The sequence below is a fragment of the Pangasianodon hypophthalmus genome, chromosome 3 (genome assembly GCF_027358585.1).
Source record: "Pangasianodon hypophthalmus isolate fPanHyp1 chromosome 3, fPanHyp1.pri, whole genome shotgun sequence".
Taxonomy (NCBI): domain Eukaryota; kingdom Metazoa; phylum Chordata; class Actinopteri; order Siluriformes; family Pangasiidae; genus Pangasianodon; species Pangasianodon hypophthalmus.
Genome location: NC_069712.1, coordinates 13,319,679 through 13,325,331, shown reverse-complemented (window position 1 = coordinate 13,325,331; position 5,653 = coordinate 13,319,679).

The window sequence follows — 5,653 nt, the reverse complement described above, 5'->3', positions numbered from 1 at the left end:
TCCGAGCCACTCCCAAGTGTTTGGCAGGCACACACACCGACTGGCAAACTTTTGAAAAAAAAAAAAAAAAACAATACCTTGGGGAGTTGCAATTTCAGCCTTTATAATCATATGAAACACTGCCTCTAGGCATGTTCAGATGAGAGAGGTGGAGCTGAATATATTATATGTCTCAGCACCTTCCTTTGGTGAGATTCACATATTAAATTTTATACAGTTTATTTAGTCTGGGTAGACAGGTAAACTGGTACAAAACAAGCCTTTTTTACTCAAGTTAGTGAATTAGTCTGATTTTCAATGTGTCGTTACATTAATTTAGGGATATGCAGGTACTGATAAGTCCATCAGTGTGAATACACTGTTCACAAATTGGATGTAACCAAAGTGCAGTTATTTAAGGTCTATCTCACATTTTCTCTGCATATAATCCTCTACTTAAGTACTGTACAATATGAATTAAAGAATAAATAATGTGCATATTGCAAGACGCTGATTTGAACACTGTCACACATGAGTTTCTAACGATGTGATCAACATTTTGTTGATATTATCAGTGTTTATAACTGCAACATTATCTTCACGCAAGCAAAACTTTTTATTTCATTTAACTGATTTTTATTTAATTTATTTAATTTGACTCTGGTAAGTCACTTTGAGAAATTAAAAAAAATGGTGCTCAAAGAAACTTAAATAATCAAGATATTTGGGGTAATTTAAGGTGAACTCTTCCTATACCCTCAGGGTCGGCTCATACGCTTCCACAGATTAGAGAACAGATTTTTACTGCCTGCATCCTCTTTTGCCTAAAGGGACTAAGATATGAGGTAAAAATATGAATCAGAACTGGCTTGTCTCAACATTAATGCACATTTTATCGTAAATTATACCACAGTCCTCAAATCTGATTGGTAAGAATGTGTTTATTAATTTTTAAGAAATTAAAACAGCAGCAATTAAAACTTTGACAGTAGTGCCGGCTATAATTAAATTAAAACAGCAGCAATTAAAACTTTGACAGTAGTGCCGGCTATAATTCAAATCACAGGTTTATATTACTGCACTTGCTCTAATATGTTAAGGTTTGTATAGTAACAACACATAAATAGATGTTAAAAAGCCTGTAATTGTTAATATGGTGATGTGTCTGTAAGGAGATATTTGTTGAACTTTTTTAGAAGGAGTCTCTAGCGTCAGTACTTTGCAAAAGTCACAATAGCGCAAAGGTTTTCAGACAGGAGAGAGTCTTCCAGACAGAGGACTTCAGGAGTACTTCTTGGTAACACATCTTGGTAACAAGAAAGTAACAAGCTGTGTTTTTTTGTCTTATTAACTTCAAGAGAGAGAAAAAAAGAGAGACTGGTGAAAATTGACTGTTTACAGATGCTATAAAATACCTGATCCTTACATAGATAAGATAATACACATTTTTATTACATGCATTTCCTTTGAGCTAAATGGAATTTAGATTAGATTTAGAAGGTAAAAATCATGAATCAGAACTTGCTTGCCCCAACATTAATGCATATTAAAATAATAAACATACTGTCAAAATTAATCACCATATCTGAAAACAGCTTCAGGATTACATTTATAATGGCAACCAGATAAACACATGATACACAAAGCAATGCAGGCATTGTTCCTCTCTAGTCATACACTTTCCCCATCATCACCTACACCCACCCCACCACACCTACTAGACACAGAGTGCACATGACTCACAGAAAGAGCCTAAGCACCACCTTGTCACGTGTAAAAGCATTGAGAGACCAGATTTTATGTGTTTGTTGCTACAATGGAGTCAGGAGGTGATTCAGAGAAGTACAACTAACATCAATGGAATCTCCTGAGAGCAAGTAAATGCTTGAACAGCAGCAAACATGCAGAAGAAAAATAAAAGTCTCAACGTGAATTTTGGCAGAAAAGTTGCCATACCTGACAAAACTTCCTACCATGACTGCTTCTTTAGTAAAACTGACTTCATACATCAGGATAAAAGATAAGGATAATTACTGTGAGGGGATTATAAAAAATATTTTTAAAAATCATGTAACATACTTCACTTGCTATAAAACTTATGAGAAAACACTATGAACTGTTTTGAATCGATGGTTAACTTTCCCTTCAGAGTGTCCTCTGCAATCCTCAAAAATCCTTTTTATCTACTTCAAAGTCCTGCCTATAAAGCTGAAGACACACCCAGCATCCATTATGTAATAAACATTAGGGGTGACATTGTATCTAGGCTATTGTGTACACCAACCCGTTGCTGTAGTCTGACACCAAAGAACTTTTCTTTCACTCTGCTAGAGAGAAATACACAGAGACTGCATTCACAATACAGCAGAAGGAACAGTGTTCTGCCACTGCGATCTTACACTAGTTAATTAAATAAATATATACACATTCTCATATTACCATATGGGTGTTTTCCTATAAGCTACAGACACATTCATATGTGGGGCAACTGTCTGTACATCAAGCAGCAGTGAAAACTTTTTTTCTAATAGTAGCTTTGGAAGAAACCATAAGCACTATAAAACCTCCAGGCAGTGAATATCTGATAGGCAAGTCATAGCATGTTGTAATGTTAATCCCTGCTCTTATTTGTGCCTGAAGAAGACACAGTCTTGTGCGTCCGCACGTTTGCACTTGTGCACTTTACGTTTAATTTATGTTTAATTTATGTAGTCCCCGTAGCTCTGTGTTGTTGTGTTGTCTTATGTAGCACCTTGGTCCTGGAGAAACGTTGTTTCATTTCACTATGTACTTGTATATGGCTGAAATGATAATAAACTCCACTTGACTTGACTTGACTTGACAAAAGCAGTATCATATTAACAGATAAATTGGCTGCTACTAGAAGCCCCTTGTTCTCTCGTTCTGGGAAATGAATTTTTTAGCATAGTCCTTACAATTTCTACTGACGTGTAAGTGGTGAGCATAAGAGAAAATAGTTTAATGAACTATTTTAAATGTAATAGTTTCAGCATTAAGACAATGCAGGACAAACTGGGCCATGGTTTACTATTTAAATTCAGTCACTTTTTGACTCTTGACTATGTGCATAAAATAAAGCTTAGGCTAGATTTAGGTGACATGGGTTATCAATAATAATGTTTGTTCTAATTTCTGCTTCTCCACTTGTTAATCTCAACTTTACAACACTGTTATAAGACAATAAGCTGTGATAGAGTTGTGTGAATGTGGAGGGTTGTTATTACCCTGAATTTGATTATTGTCCTATAACAACATGGCCTTAATTGTTTTATCCCTCTTATTCCACGCAACTCTTAACACTAACAATTTAGTTCCTGTTATCACTGTCTCTTTCTTCACTCCCTTAAATTCAAGATAGGAATTACAGATTGTCATGCTACAAAGGAACCACAGATCACTTCGACCTGAAGACTGTTTATAGTTGCAATAATGTAAGTAATAACACAAACTAACTTGTTTCACCTTAATTCCACAACATTAAATGTAACTTGGGTGACCTTTGGGCACAAACTTCTCACTTGGTGGATGGGAATAGGGAATTTGCTGAGTCAGTGTCCATGCTAATGGACAATGGAATTGGTCAATGTCCCAAGTGACAGCACCCATGAAGCAGGAAGGAGGGAGGATGTGCTCCTCGCTTCATTCTCTAGGACTAGCTGGACACAAACGGGATAGAGAATCAGCTTTGGTGTTCTTGGAGCCGGGACTATAGGAGAGAGTGAAGTTAAAACATGCAAAGAACAAAGCGCAATGGGCTTGGCTAGGGTTAAGACGTTTGGCTGTTTTGAAGACATTGGGGTGAAGCTTAGCCTTGTCCTTAAACCTCTGTGACAGGACGGCTCGCACTCCCATCTCAGAGGCTTTACTTCCACTACAAATGGTTTAGAAGGATCTGGATGCTTTTGGATTGGGGCCATGGTGAATGATCTTTTGAGCTTGCAGAAGGCCTCCTTAGCAGTGCTCTTCCATGCCAGATGTTTAGTCCCTTTTTTAAGGAGAGATGTCAAAGGATGGGCAATGGAGCTAATGCCTCGGATGAATCATCAATATGAATTCGCAAATCTGAGAAACCTCTGCAGATCCTTCACTGTTTTGGGTGTGGCCCACTCAGTCATAGCAGACACCTTGGTTTGATCCATGGTTACCCCTTCTGGGGTAGGTAACCCCAGCAAGTAAATCTTGCGCACATGAAATTCGCACTTCTCCCTTTTGACAAATAATTGGTTCTGTAGCAGTCATTTGAGAACTTGTTAGACATGGAGAACATGGGTTTCTAGGTAAAGGGAGTAAATCAAATTAATATATGCTATGCAAATCTTCCAAGCATGTCCTTCAGGACATCATTGATTAGACATTGGAAAACTGAGGGGGCGCAAGAGAGCCCATATGGCATGACCCAATACTTGCAGTGACCAGAGGTGGTGCTAAAGGCCACTTTCCACTCATCGCCCTCCCAGGTGCGGACCAGATTATACATGCTGCGCAGATCAAGCTTGGTGAAATTCTTTGCAGAATGCAGTTGTTCCAGAGCTGTGGGGACAACTGGCAGCGGATAATCATACTTTACAATGATTTGATTGAGTCCTCTGTAATCTGTACAGGGTCAAATGCTATCCCCTTTTTTCTCTGTGAAAAAGAATCCTGCTGATGCAGGAGATGTGGAAGGGCGAATGTACCCTGTTACAGTGCTTCTTGAATGTATTCCTCCATTGCTTGTCGTTAAGTTATGGAGAGTGGATAAATTTAGTTATGAGGAGGGTGGTCCCAGGCAGAAGCTTAATCGCACAATCATAAGGGCAGTGCAATGGCAGACCACTGGCCTTGGTTTTATTGAATACTTCTTTAAGATTCTGGGATTCTGAGGGGATTTTCAAGGGCATACTATTTTATGGACTCGCCGATGTAGTTGATATTAACAAGAGCCGAGGTTCTTGGTCATTGAGGCAGTGAGATGACCAGTGAGTAATTTCCTTATCTGTCCAAGATATCTGTCAGTCATGTAGGTGCATCCAAGGGAAGCCTAATATGCTAAGGTGTTTGGAGGTCATGGCGACTAGGAAAGAGATGTGCTCCTGTTGCAATGCGCTGACTTGGAAGAGGAGAGCTGGGTACACAGGGTAATGATGCCATTGCCTATGGGTCCTACGTTGATAGCGTGGATGCATAGAGGGTGTTGTAGAGGTTGAGTGGGAATGTTCAATCTGTTTACAGTTGCTTTGTAGATGAAATTGCAGTCAGATCCGGAGTCAATCGGTGCTGCCAGGACAAAGACAATATCTGAGTGTTGAATTCTTACTTGCAGGGTGAATGATTGGTGAGACAACAAATGGAATGGACTCACTGTTGAGGAGCAGGTGGAGGGGTTCTTGCTATCCTCAGGGTTTTGCTTGGCTGCAGACTTGGTATGGAAGGGACATAGTCCCACGAAGTGGTCAGGTTTGCCACAGGTGTGTATTGGGAAATGTAGTCCTTGGCGGCCATGTTTGCAGGCCGCGGAATGTTCTGGAAAACTGAATTTCTTGTTGATTCTGGTGTAGACCTGACAATAGCATCACACCACCCCATTGTTGATTATTTAACTATAACAGCATGTCTCAAAGTAGGTTTATATGATTACATATGGAACTGAAGAGACAAACCAGGGTGACCTGCG